This window comes from Molossus molossus, unplaced genomic scaffold (genome assembly GCF_014108415.1).
Source record: "Molossus molossus isolate mMolMol1 unplaced genomic scaffold, mMolMol1.p scaffold_m16_p_13, whole genome shotgun sequence".
Taxonomy (NCBI): Eukaryota; Metazoa; Chordata; class Mammalia; order Chiroptera; family Molossidae; genus Molossus; species Molossus molossus.
The window spans coordinates 57,700,016-57,714,178 of NW_023425348.1; the positions used below are offsets into that span (position 1 = coordinate 57,700,016).

At 39.8% G+C, this 14,163-nt stretch overlaps 1 pseudogene; it reads right to left on the reverse strand.

Moving 5' to 3' along the window:
• Positions 1-6,417: 6,417 nt before the first annotated feature.
• Positions 6,418-7,027, reverse strand: LOC118629062 (annotated as a pseudogene).
• Between the last annotated feature and the right edge of the window lie 7,136 nt (positions 7,028-14,163).

The following is a 14,163-nucleotide window of genomic DNA, read 5'->3' on the forward strand; positions in this document are numbered from 1 at the left end:
TTAAAAGATTAACTTTACCTATCTAGAAAATGTGCTTCAGGGGCTGTAATTCCATGATGGTGATCATGAAGGAGAATGATGACGGACAACGATGATGACATGAAGCCTCATGGCGATAGCTTGTTGCAGCAGTATGCATGCCTGTCTCCACTCTTCCCAATTTCATAGATCGGTACTCTCAGAGGACACGAGAAGAAAGTCATCTGGGCTTCACCTCTGAGACAAAAAAAATAATTTTAATCATTGCTGAACATAATCTGAGCAAGTTTTTGATGTCATTTGTGGAACTGTCCATCTCTTGGAGTGACCAACCAGGATCATCACACTGTATCTTGGGATATTATATAAAGCTTATTTTGTCTCAACTACTTTGAAAATATCTTCTTTCCTTTAGGAGGAACATTGATAAGTACCTGGTGGCACAGAATATTTATTTATCTGGGGTTTTAAAGACCAGCATTTTGAGTGTGAGGTAGGGAATGCATCATTTTCTGGGCCTGTAGGAGATGGAAGGCCAGTGAGGCGTCCCACGGGAACATGTGGCTTCCTATTTTCTGCCTATCCCCAAATCATCTCACCCCAGGCCTCCTCCAGACTACCTTCAGTGGGGAGCCTTATGAAAATCCTCTGGACCGTAACGACCTCCACTCTTGAGATGCTCTAGATTTTACATTCCTTGTTACTCAGATCAGCTTTTACCTTCTCTTTTTCATTAACGATTTGATAAGAATGACTCTAGATTTCTGGATGGTAGGATCTCTGTCTTATTCTTTTGCATTCTAACTCCTTAATTTATTGTTAGTTACCCCATGGTCCCTAAATCCATGCTGGATGATTGGCAGGATATACCTGGGAAAGTTTCCTATGTCAAGAATCCTCCCCATATAGGCCCTTCAGGGAGAGTGTTTTATGCCAATTTGCAGGCTCCAGCAGAAGATGTTTTGCCTTTAGGTTTATTCATCAGTCAATCACATTGGAAAACGATTGTCTATAGCAAGGCATTGTGCCATCAGCAGAAAACTTATACCGAAAGAAGCATGGGCCCAGACACAAATGTGGGTCTGTTTCAAACAAGCAGGAATGAGCCCTACTGATATCTGGTGAAGGGCACAGTGCTCCTTTCTTCTTTTCCTGTCTCTTCTGAGAATCACTCACTCTTCTGTATGGGGGTAGAGAAAGAATTTTCCTGATTTTGCCTCACACTACAATGACATATCCTTGTATCTCTTGGCTACAATTCTGGAGGCAAAGAGTAGGCTGGTATTACAGAAAAGTAGTATAGGGTTAACCTGGCACAAAGTTTAGAGTAACTTTAGAGGATTTCAGAATTGAAAGGAACATTAGGAAGCATTCAGTCCAATTCATGCTACATTTTACAGATATGGAAGCTGAGGTCCTGAGTGGACAAATAATTCACTCAAGGTCACGCACTGAGTTGGTGGCAGGAACAAGAACAAAATGTGCTGATTGCTGGGACATTGTTCTTTCCATTTTCTCCGGCTGCCTCAACTGAGTGAGAGTGAGTTAGACCTCAAATTTGATAATAGAGGCCCTCCAGTGCACAGTCAGTTCACAGATGTTTGAATTCCAATTTGAGTAAATGGATGGATTTGTTTAAGCAGATTTATCAACACAGAATAAACTGAGTTGAGAAATTTTCTGTGGTATGAAATGTTTGTCTGTTTTACTTTGAGGTAGTTAATTATTTAGGAAAACGTAGGCCTTACTCTGAAATCAATGGGTAAATACACAATTTTCTGCTATAAAACTCAAAGTTTCTCACACATTCATGTCTTTGGGAAATTTATGTATTGTTTTATATTTTTAATATATTTTCATTAATTTTTGTTTTGTTTTTTAGATAGAGGGGAAGGGAGGGGGAAGAGAGAAACATCGATGAGAGAGAAACATCGATTGGCTGCTTCCTGTATGCCTCATACTGGGGATTGAGCCTGCAACCTGGGCAAGTGCCCTGACTGGAAATCGAACCAGCGACCTCTCAGTCCATGGGATGACACTCAATTCCCTGAGCCACAACAGCTGGGTGGAAAATTATATATTGTAATTGTATTTTTTATTACAATCAGTTTGGTCCTGAAAGACCTGACTTCTGAACCCAACCATTTTCCAAGAGAACCAGGTGTCTTAGCAAATGTGGCAGAAAATAGGGAAGTCTGTTGACTAATATATTTTATTAAAAAGCCTATGTTAGAATTGCATAAATATTGATTTTTAGATTTAGACAAGTTGGGAATATTATTCCTGAATTTAAGTTTAACAGTTTATAGAAAATAAGTATCTCATTTTTGGTCTCAGGGTTTAGTTTGGGACATGATATTTATATTTTATATATTTTTATAGCCAAACTTTCAAATTTTCCTTGTATTTTCTTGGGCTAAACCTATATAAATAGTGTTATAATAAATACCTTTCTTCACATAGGATTTTCTATGTTTAAGATAATTTCCTTGGTGTAGATTTCCAAATACAGAATTGTTAAATTTATTAGTCCGGTATTTAGAGAGAAACAGAAACAATAGGACATAGATAGGTGATATAGGTATAGATATAAATACATAAGAGGAAATTATCATAGCAATTGGCTCTTGTGATTATGTAGGCCAAGAAGACCCATGATCTATCATCTGCAAAGTGGAGAACCAAGAAAGCTGGTGATGTAATGTAGTCTGAATCTGAAGTCCTGAAAAATAGGACAGGTGTAAACCCAAGTCCAAACACCCAAGAACTAGGAGTGCAAGAGAAAATTGTACAGTGACAGCAATTGGAGTCACTGCTGGTTAAGCTTACCATAATCCACAGTCACTCTCCAAGATCCAACTGTCTTCAGCACAGTCCAAATAAGAAAGTTGAATAGGGATGTGGGAATCATGCTGCCTCATTCAAGTTCTTGATGATGGCACCAATCTCTGTATCCCTCCTAGGATACAGTATTGCTTTTGATTTATTATTGTTTTAGGTAGAGGCAATTCTAATAGCTTTCACTAGGCCTTTCCCACCATAATAGCCCTTGCTCCAAAGTTTAGAAAACTAATGTGGGGATTCTTGCAGCTGCTAAGTATGTCTGTTTCAATTATAATTTTGGAAATGGGGAAATAACCACAGAATGGGTTCAGGAACTCACTAGACCCACTGTGAGATGGACCTGAGCCAAAACTCCATAGATCACCTGACCTCCATAATCCCATACTCTGACTGGAGAGCCACAGTGATGGTTCAGGGCCCCCAGAATTAGTGTCAGTTCAGTGGTTCCTGAAAGATCTGATTATTTACAGTTATCCTGGTAAAAGTTTGTAGGTTCTTTTGGGGAAGGCTGAGAGAAAGACTAACATTATACATTTTTTGTAATGTACCAGGGTCCTTCCTCAAAAGGGCCTCTTCTTTATTCAAAGAGCTCCGAGTTTCTCAACTGGCTCAATTATGGGAATTGATTAAGGGTCTATGACTTTGTTTTTATGATTCAGGTTAGATTTTTGTTCACTTGACCTAGAAATTTTCTCTTATACAGATCAAGTAAGAATTTAGTAGGCTTCCTATCTATTTCACTTCTAGGAACCCCATGAATGACTGGGTAATACCACAGGTCTGTGTGAGTCAGACTGTTCTGATGGCTGCTTTGAGACTGCTGCTGTCCATTACAGTAAGCATGTCTACCTTGCTCTTGGCAGTAAGTACCATCACTTGGCCCCTACCACCCGTGGATCCAATTACTCCCATTACATTCAGATTTTCCAGTTGAGTGGCGACAGTTCCCATCATAAGGTCTTGCCTACAGAAAAGAGCAATCCCAGAGCTCGTCAGGAATGCTAGGGCTCCCCTCACAAATTTATGTCTCAGTGTTGGTGAAAGGTATGGTATCTGGACTTTCCCAGTGTAAGTAAGCAGATCTTAAATGATAAATTCACTCTAACATTCCAATCTCCTTAAGCCTCTGGATTACTTCCTCTACATTAAACCAAGGAAGGTAAAGCATTTCCAGTTTGCTCATGGTGGGCCATCTTTCGGTCTATGTTTCAGACAACAAAACAAACTATTAGAGCCTTTTCTGACTACCTAAACTGCAACATTAAATGCAGAATCTCTCCTTAGTGAGACTATATCAGCAAATTTGGCCTGATCCAACTTTGTTCCTTCTTTTCAACATTATTCCACACTGTAAATATCCATTCCCAGGCACGTTCCTTGGGTTTCTGCTTAAGTAAATTAGAAAACTCAAGTAGTTCTTTTGGAGTATAGCACATCTCCTCATCTTTATACCTCATCTTTAGGGACCTGCTGAGACTTGAGTCTAGTTATAAGTCTAAAAGCAAAGAGGAGTGGTGGGAGAATGAGCATTTGTCTTGCATAACTGCCTCAGAGGAGACCATTATGTTTTCTTCTCCCTATGTAACTCTTCATCTGGTTGTTCATCTTGTATCATATCATTTATAAACTGGTAAATGTGTTTCCCTGAGTTCTTTGGGCCACTCTAGCCAATTAATCAAAACTGAGGAGGAGGTTGTGGGAAAATGATTTGTGGCCAAGTCAGGCTATTACTTGTGACTGGCATCAGAAGTGGAGTGGGAGAGTCTTGTAGGACCGAGCCCTTAACTTGGGGAATGTGTCATTGTCTCCAGGTAAATAACATCAGAACTGAGTTAAACTGTAGGACACAGAGAATTGTTTGGCCGAGGAAATCCCACTCATCTGGTGTCAGAAATGTTGTGGGTGTGGTAGTAGAGTGAGAGTAAAGGAGACACAAAGGAAAAGAACTGGAGTTTTCCCTGGCACACTGTCAGATCACTAAGCAGGATGTGTACCTGGGTATCTTGCTACCTGGGTTAGTTGGCTCTCCAAGGACACATGCCATTGTGATAATATCCTAGTATCCAGCAAGCTAGCAACCATTTTATTTCCTTTCTACTTCCTTTCTCAATCGACTCTTTGATAGAAGGCTTTTGGCTCTCTCTTTTGAAAACCATAATCTCTGCAGTTTGGAACACTCCAGTTAATTAGAGATCTTTAAATTCTGCCAAGATAGAATTTAAGCCAAGGAAGGACCAGGCTTAAAAAAATATTTCTTGCTCACACATGGATTGATCCAAAAATAGTATTTTAACCTAAGCACTGAAATACAAATTTACAGTAACTATTATCCAAGGGGAAATGAAAACCTTGAAAAAAATGCATTTTGGCTACTTGATATATTACTCAATTTCAGAACTTCATAATAAGCTCATAGCTATGAATCTAGTGGTTGCTTAGAACTTACACATGGATTTAAAATCAAAGTTAAACCATTTATTTTGTCTCTGTAACATTGTTTGTGTATGTGTGTGTTCCTGTGGTAGTGGTATTAAATTTCCAAAGAGGAAAAAAAATTGTTTAAAATATATATAGTTAATCCTCTCAGATTATGTTAGGATATATTATAAAATAGAATATCTACTTTTGAGAATTAGCCATCACTGCCCAAATAAAAGTTATGGAAATAGCCAAATGCCAAAGTTCAGGTAATATAGTTATAGAAGTAATACCATTACTATTAAAACAAGTTCTTAAAAATGTATATAAAAATGTTTGACATCATAAGAAATTATTCAACAAAATATATGAGTAAATATATAACTCATTAAAGAGTAATTACAACTGTTGAACAAAGGTAGTGAAGATCCATGGCTTTATTCATTGTAATAAATACAAAATAAAACACTTGTGAATTTCATAGCTCTTTATTAAAAGAATACAAAAACCAGGCACAGCCCAGGTGTCCATCAACAGGAGAAGCAATAAATACCTGTGGTACGTTCATGCAATGGAATACAGCTCAGCAGTAAAAAGGGAGCCGAAAACCAGCTGGGACAGGAAACAAGAGGGATGCATCTCAACATTATGCTCAGTGAGAGAATCCTGATCCGCAAGAGTACATGCTGTATGACTCCACTGACATGAAGTTCTGGAACTGGCTCAAGTAAACTGTGATTTAAAACACTGCAAAGAGTGGTTGTTTCTGGGAGAGGGGCAGGATTTAACGAAAAGAGGCATGAAGCAGCTTGTTGGCATAATGGTAACGTCCTGTGCGGTTTTTTGTTTGTTTGGTTTTGTTTCCTGTTGAGGAATTCATTTATTTCACGCGGAGGTCCACATGGGTGACAGGTACACACTGGGTACATATGACACTGAGTGGCAAAGGCATGCGGCAGTAACAAGTGTGTCTGGAGAGGCCGAGGGAGCTGGTGAAATGGTCCAGTCTGGAAGACCCTAAGAAGGTCGGTGGGTGGCCATGCCAGAGCCTGGGCATGACGCTGGCTGCCGCCCGGCCCTGGGTCCCGCACGGAACACTGTCCACCTTGGGAGCGCAGAAGCCAGTGTGCCCAGCCTGTACAGTCACACGCGAAGCGTGCTGGGAGGGCACAGTGCTCAATGCCCCGTTTAGAGCAGCATCCCTTCCAGAAGCAGTTTGCTGTCACTCTGCACGTCAGGCTGGTGCAGACACTGGGACAAGGAGGTCAGGGTGAGGCCGTGGTCCGCGGCGTACGTGAGCTCCTCAACAATGTGCGCTTCAGGAGGGGCTCCTCCGGTACAGGCGGAGGCTGGCGGAAGCCTGGTACGAATGGGCTGTGGGCCACATGTGAAAAACGGGATCCGTTTGCTATCCTCCCCATAATGGTAATTTTCCAGTTGACAAATCCCCTTGGTAGTTGAAGACTGCTTTTCCATAGTCACCTGTATTTTGATCAAACTATCTAAGGTGGCTTGTGGCTCCTCGCACAGAACCTCGAGCCTACTACATTCTGGAGGCCTCTGTTTTGCATTTTCCTCGCAAGCCCGGCTGCTGCTCTCTGTCTTTATTCAATAGACTGATTTTCGTTTTGGCAACATTATTTTCAGTAGCAATGCCTGTATCATTGAGGCTTTCCTATTTCAGAATTAAATTATACAAATTGGCTGCATTGTCCTTAATTTTTCTTGCACTGACAGATAAGACAGGTTTTCTGGGCATTGCACTTCCAAGAGCCTTTGTTTCCATGTGGTCTGCTGATATCCCAGGAGAGAGTGTCCTGTATCTTGATAGAGGTTTGTGTCTCATAAGTATATGTCTTTGCCAAAACTCATCAATTGGTACCGTAAGGTTTACGAATTTCACTGTATTTAAATTTTACCTAAAAAAGACCAGTCAACACATATTGAAATCTAATAATATACATACTAAAATGCTGAGAGGGAATGCATACAGTTCAAGACCTTGAAATACATTAAAATAATATGTATTAATGGTAGACAGAGGGATGGATAGATATTTACATATGTATTAAAGCAAATATAGTAAAAGGTTCCTTATAAACTCAAACTATTGGATATATGAGCACACAAACTGTACAATTCTTTCAACATTTCTGTATGTTTTAATTTTTTTTAGTAAAATTTTGACTAAAACAACTCTAAAATACTATTTTACCCATTAAATGAGCAAAAAGTATTAAGTAAATATTAAAGTATTTTTAAAAATATGAGCAAAAGTTGGCCCTGGCCGGTTTGGCTCAACGGTTGGAGCATTGGCCTATGGATCAGAGAGTCCCGGGTTCGGTTCCTGCTAGGGGCACATACCCGCCCCCCCCCCCCCCCAATATATGTATGAGCAAAAGTTTTAAAAAAATAATGCATGATAATGACCATGATCCTACAAAACTGTTAGTCTGCCTGTGGGTGTGTAATTGATATAATATTTTTGGAAGGCAACTTGGCAATTTGAATAAAAAGCCTACATATTTATTACCTGTGACTTTGGTGTCATATCTAAGAAATAATTACCGAATCCATTGTCATAAAGATTTTGTCCTGTATTTTCTTCTATGAGGTACATTGTTTTAGGTTTTACTTTCATCTATTAAAATATGGGTTCAATATTATTTTTCTGCATGTGGTTATCCAGTTTTTCCAACAACATTTATTGAATAGACTACCCTTTCCTTACTAGATGTTATTGGCTCCCTTATCAAATATTAGTTGACTCTGTATGTGGGGGTTTAATTCTGGTCTCTGTATTATGATGCTATTGGATAAAATGGTCTATAGGTGCTTGTTAGGTCCATTTGGTCTAATGTTTGTTTCAAGTCCATTGTTTCCTTGTTGATTTTCTGTCTGGATGATGTATCCATTGTGGAAGGTGTGTATTGAAGTCTCCTACTATTATTGTATTGTTGTCTATTTCTCCTTTCATATCTATTAGTATTTGCTTGATATATTTTGTGCTCCAATGTTGGGTATGTATCTATTTATGATTGTTATCTCTTCTTGATGTCTTGATGAATTGACCCCTTTATCATTATATAATCACCTTCCTTGTTGCCTATTACTATTTTTGGCTTGAAGTCTATTTTGATATAAATATAGATAACTCCATTATGTTTTGGTTTCCACTTGCATGAAATACCTTTTTCCATCCCTTCACTTTGATTCTATGTGACCTTAAGGCTCAAGTGAATCTCTTGTAGGCAGCATATAGCTGAGTCTTGTCTTTTTTTAAATTTTGTATTATTGATTTTTTAGAGAGGCAGGAAGGAGAGAGAGGGAGAAACATGGATGTGGGAGAGAAACATGGATCGACTGCCTCCTGCATGACCCCCATTGGATCGAAGCCACAACCCAGGCATGTGCCCTGACTGGGAATTGAACCAAGATTTCTCAGTCCATGGGAGAATACTCAGTCCACTGAGCCACACCAGCCAGGCTGGATCTTGTCTTTTTAAATCTATTCAGTGACTCTGTGCCTTTTGATTGGTGAATTAAATCCATTTACCTTTATAGTAATTATTTATATTAAGAACTTACTATTGCCATCTTATAAATTGCTTTCTGGTTGTTTTATATTTCCATTGTTTTCCTCTCTGTCTCTGCTTACCTTCATAAATTGGATATTTTCTGTGTTGCTATACTCTATTCCCTTTATTTTTCCTCTGCTCTAGGTTTTTGCATTGTGGTTTTCATAGAGCTTATACAACACATCTTATTGATAAAGTGGTCCATTTTAGGCTGTTAGCAATTTAACTTGGGTCACCTATAAGAGCTCCAGCCCTTTGTTCATCCCTTTTAAATTATTGATGTCATGCCCTGGCTGATGTGGCTCAGCTGACTGGGCATCGTCCTGTGCACGGTTCAGTTCCCAGTCAGGACATGTGCCCAGGTTGTGGGCTCCTTCCCTGGTAGGGGGAGTGCAGGAGGCAGCCAATCGATGATGTTTTTCTATATATATATATATCTCTAAAAATTAATCTCAGCAAAATAAATTATTGATCTCACAATTTATCTCTTTTAATGTTGTCTATTTTTTTTCTTAATCCTCACTCGAGGATTTTTTTCTATGTATCTTCAGATAGAGTAGGAGGGAGGGAGAGAGAGAGAAACATTGATGTGAGAGGGACACATCGACTAGTTGCCTCCCACACGACCTTGACCAGGGCCAGGGACCGAACGACAACTGAGGTACCTGCCCTTGACTGGAATCCAACCTGGGACTCATTGATCCACTGACACTCTAACTGCTGAGCCAAACCGGCCAGGGCACTATTGTCTGTTTGTTAACAATTTATAGTACTTTAATTATTTTTACTACTTTTTCTTTAAACTTTATACTATTGTTTAGTAGATAAAACAGTTTCCTTAGTCTGACTGTATATTTTTTACACTTACCAGTATGCTGTATACTTTCATGTCGCTGATTATTGTCTTTCCATTTCAGCTTTGAGAACTCCTTTCAGGATTTCGTGCAAAGCCAAGTGGCGAACCCCCTAAGCCTAAGTTTGTCTGGAAAAGTCTTTATTTCTCCTTCAAATCTGAGGGATAACTTTGCCAGAGAAACTATTCTTACTTGGCAATGATATCTTTCAGCATTTAGAATATGTCTTTCCGCCCTCTTTTTATTTATTTATTTTTTATCCTTACCTGAGGATATTTTTCTATTTATCTTCAGGTAGAGAGAGAGAGAGAGAAAGGGAGAGGGAAAGAAACATTGACATGAGAAGAACACATGGACTGGTTGCCTCCCGCAAGACCTCGACCAGGGCTGGAGATGAACCGCAACTGAGGTACGCGCCCTTGGCTGGAATCGAACCTGGGACTCATTGGTCCTTGGGCCGATGCTCTACCGCTGAGCCAAACCGGCCAGGGCCCACCCTCTTTTTAGCCTGGAGACTTTCTGCTGAGAAATCCACTGATTGCCTAGTGGAGGTTTCTTTGTTGGTTACATTCTTATTTTCCCTGGATGACTTTAAGATTCTTTTAAAAAAAAACAAAACAAGAGCCCTGGCTGGTTTGGCTTTGTGGTTAGAGCATCAGTTTGTGAACCAAAGAGTCACAGGTCTGTTTTCTGATCAAGGACGTGTACCTCGATTGTAGGTTTGATTCCCAGCCCCTGTTGGGGCTGTGTGAGAGGCAACCAATCAATGTCTCTCTCTCTCTCTCTCTCTCCCTCCCGCTCTATCTAAAAATCAATGGAAAAATATCCTCAGGTGAGGATTATAAATAAATAAATAAATAAATAAATAAATAAATAAATAAATAAATAAAAAAAAATGATTGGAAACCAAAGACGTCATTTCTATAGCTGGTCAAAATGGGTGAGCATCATAACAAGTAAGAACATGAGGGGAACAAGATGCTGAGGGAGACCACATAGTAGCAGGGTGTCCTCCTTCAAGCTTGCTTTTTCAAGATCTTTCTCAAGGTCTCTATTCAGCAATCACTGTACAACACCTTATTTTATGTGTTTCAGCAAAAGTGTTCTTACTTCACCTCATTTTCTCTTTAATTGGGTGGAGTGTTCCTCTCCCCTCTTAATCATTTACATGAAATTCTCCAGGAATTTCCAAGTTTTTTTATCATAGATTTTTGACATATCATATAATATGTCTTGGAGAAAGATTTTTATGCATTGAGATAATAGGGTGATTTATTAGTTTCCTGAACTTGTATATCCAAGTCTTTCCCCACGTTTTGGATGTTGTTAGCTATTATTTCTTTAAATAAATTCTCTGCCCCCCTTCTCCCTCAATTCTCTCTCTAGAACCCTGATTATTCTATTATTTGTCTTTCTGATGGACTCCCACAGGCCAAGTAGACTTCCTTTGCTCTTTGTAGATCTCTGTTCTTTCATGTCTTCTAATTGTGTTATTTCAAAATTTCTATACCCCAAAGCACGTGCTTATTACCATCTGGTCTGAACTGCTACAGATACTCTCTATACATTCTTCATCTCATTTATTGAATCTTTCTCTTCTAGATTTACTGTTTTTTATTTTTCTAATTCTCACATGAGGATATTATTTATATTGATTTTAGAGACAGAGGAAGGGGAAGAGAAAGAGAGAAACATTGATGTGAGAGAGAAACATCAATGGGTTGCCTCCCATATATGTGGTCCCACCAGGGATCGAACCTGCAACCTAGATATGTACCCTTTTGGTGTACAGGATGACGCTCCAACCAAATAAACCACTGGCCAGAACACTGTTTTGTTTTTGTTTTTAAATATAATTTTAATCTCTTTAGAAAAGAACTCATTTTGTTCATATATTTTATTCCTGATTTCATTGAATTGCCTTTCTGAGTTTTCTTGTAACTCACTGAATTTCTTCACAATTGCTCTTTTGAACCCATTATCAGTTAGATCAGAATACCCCAATGCCTTTGAGCTTGATTGCTGAAGACTGGTCATTTTCTTTTTGTGATGCCATATTTCCTTGACTTTTCATCTTCCTTTTAGTTATGTACTGGTGCTTTCACGTTTGAAGAGGCAGACACATTCTTAACTCTGTGCTCATTTGTCTTTAGCAGATGGAGTGTTACGTTCTATGTATTGTTATTATCTGATTTTTTTCTGTGTTTGTGACGGTGAACCTGCCCTCCTCTTCTTCCTTTCTTTTGTGGGCAAATGCTAAAGTTTTCATGTTTTCTCTGGTTCTTACAATGCACCAGGCTGGCTATTGGAAACTTCTCTTGTTTCTCAGAAGGTGGTGCTGTAGCTCAAGTTTGTGGTTTCTTCCTTATCCACCGATCACTGTTTTCTGAGTGTGCTCTCTATCAGAGGTTGCTCTAGCAGAGCAAAGGGGCATGAACAGGGAGCCAATAACAGAGTGGGAGAAGTGTGGGTTTAGCACTCTGTGTTGAGGGTGCCCAGGGACCTGGGAGGAATATCCCCAGTGGTGCTGCTCTCTCACAGAGGCTTTGTGTGAACTTCCCGCTCAGCACAGTCCCTTTAACAGTTTGAAATTCTTATCTGCCTGTGTGGGAACCTACACCAACTCTCTTTAATGTCCCATCAGTCATTCATGCAACATTTTTTGAGAAGAGAGGAAGAAAAGCATTCCAGTCCTGGACGGTGTGGCTCAGTTGGTTGAGCAACCTTCCATGCACCAAAAAGGTTGTTGATTCCACTTCTGGTCAGGGCACATGCCAGGGTTTTGGGCTGGATCCCCAGTAGGGGTGCCTGTAGGAGCCAGCCAATCCATGTTTCTCTCTCACATTGATGTTTCTGTTTCTGTTTCTCTCTCTCTTTCTTTCTTTCTTCCTCTCTCCCTCTCCCTTCCTCTCTCTCTCTCTTTAAAAACAAAAACAAGCCCTGGCTGGTTTGGCTTAGCAAGTTAGAGTGTTGGCCCTGGGACCAAAGAGTCACAGGTTCGATTCATGTCAAGGGCACTTACGTCAAGGGCACATATGTCAAGGGCACGTACCTCGGTTACAGTTAGTCCCCAGCCCTGGTTAGGGTCCTGCGGGAGGCAACCAGTCGATGTTTTTCTCTCTCTCTTCCTCCCTCCCACTCTATCTGAAGATAAATAGAAAAATATCCTTCGGCGTGGATTTAAAAAGTGAACAAACAAACAAACAAACAAAAAACAAACCCATAAACAAAACATAAATTAAGAAAAAGTATTCCAGGTGGAGAGAACACCTGTGGGAAGGCCTGATATGAAAGGGTGTGCGCTCAGGTAAGTGAAAGAAATGCATTATGCCTGGAGAATGACAAGAAATGAGGCTGGAGTCATGGGAATACACCAGGTCCAATAAATCCTAAAGGTCAAATGAGAATTTTGGATATTATTCCAAGGACGATGGTAAGCCACAGGTGGCTGTTAAGCCAATGAGTGATCCGACTGGTCACCCAGGTGCAGTGAGGAGGCTGGGTTAGAAAGGAGCAGGCCTTAACCTCAGTAAAGCTTAGTTTCCTTCATGTCTCCCAGTAATGGGGTAAGGATTAAACAGGGGAACACATACAAGTTCCCTAGAAGGATGGTTGGTGCCTTATTCTCCAACAAATCTGTGTTTTGTTTTGTTTTTTCATTGAATCCTATTTTTCTCTTTATTCTCTTGATCATATTTTGAGTAAAACATTACCTTTCTAACTTTTTTGCAGCAATTAAAATGGATTCCTGTGCTAGACACAGTAAACAAATATGAATGAGACCTGGGTCCTTTCTTAAAACATATTTCCAATATGCCACAACATGATCTGGTATGAACTACACGAATAACAAGAGCCAAAGCACTCAGAGAGCAAGAACGCCATCCTATGTCTTGCTGTCATCTATGAGGCCAAAGATGTGGCACAGTGGACTTCCGCACAGACTTCTGGGAAAATGATGCATGCTCTGGGAGCTCAGAGGATTGAGCAGGAGGCTTGGCTGAACTGAGAGTTCAGTCTTAGAACTGACACAGGCTCAGTGATGACTGTGGCTTTTTGCCTGTATATTTTGTTGGGATTATCTGTCAGTGTGCTTTCTGTTTTATGTTCTGTGAAAAATTTTATCAGAGTCACCGCTAATCACATTTTCAAATAACATATTTTCTACCACGAAGCACACACTATAATAACATGAGAACTTTCCTACCATGACTTTCCTTTAAATATGAAAGTTAATTGTCAGTGAACTACACCAGTAGTGACTGGCTAAACTTTCCTTTTTAGTACAGAAATGACTGCCTCATAGATGAGCTTCTTTCGGTGTTTGCTACAACTTTGAAAACAGGATAAATATCCCAGGGAGTGACCAAAAGGATGACTTCTCCGAAGAATGAACCATTACTATTTGGCATTTGTCTGACCTCCCAGGAGCACCTAGAAGTCTTTGAGCCCTTTCTTTCTCTAGTCTACAGTGCACCAGGGAGGATTTC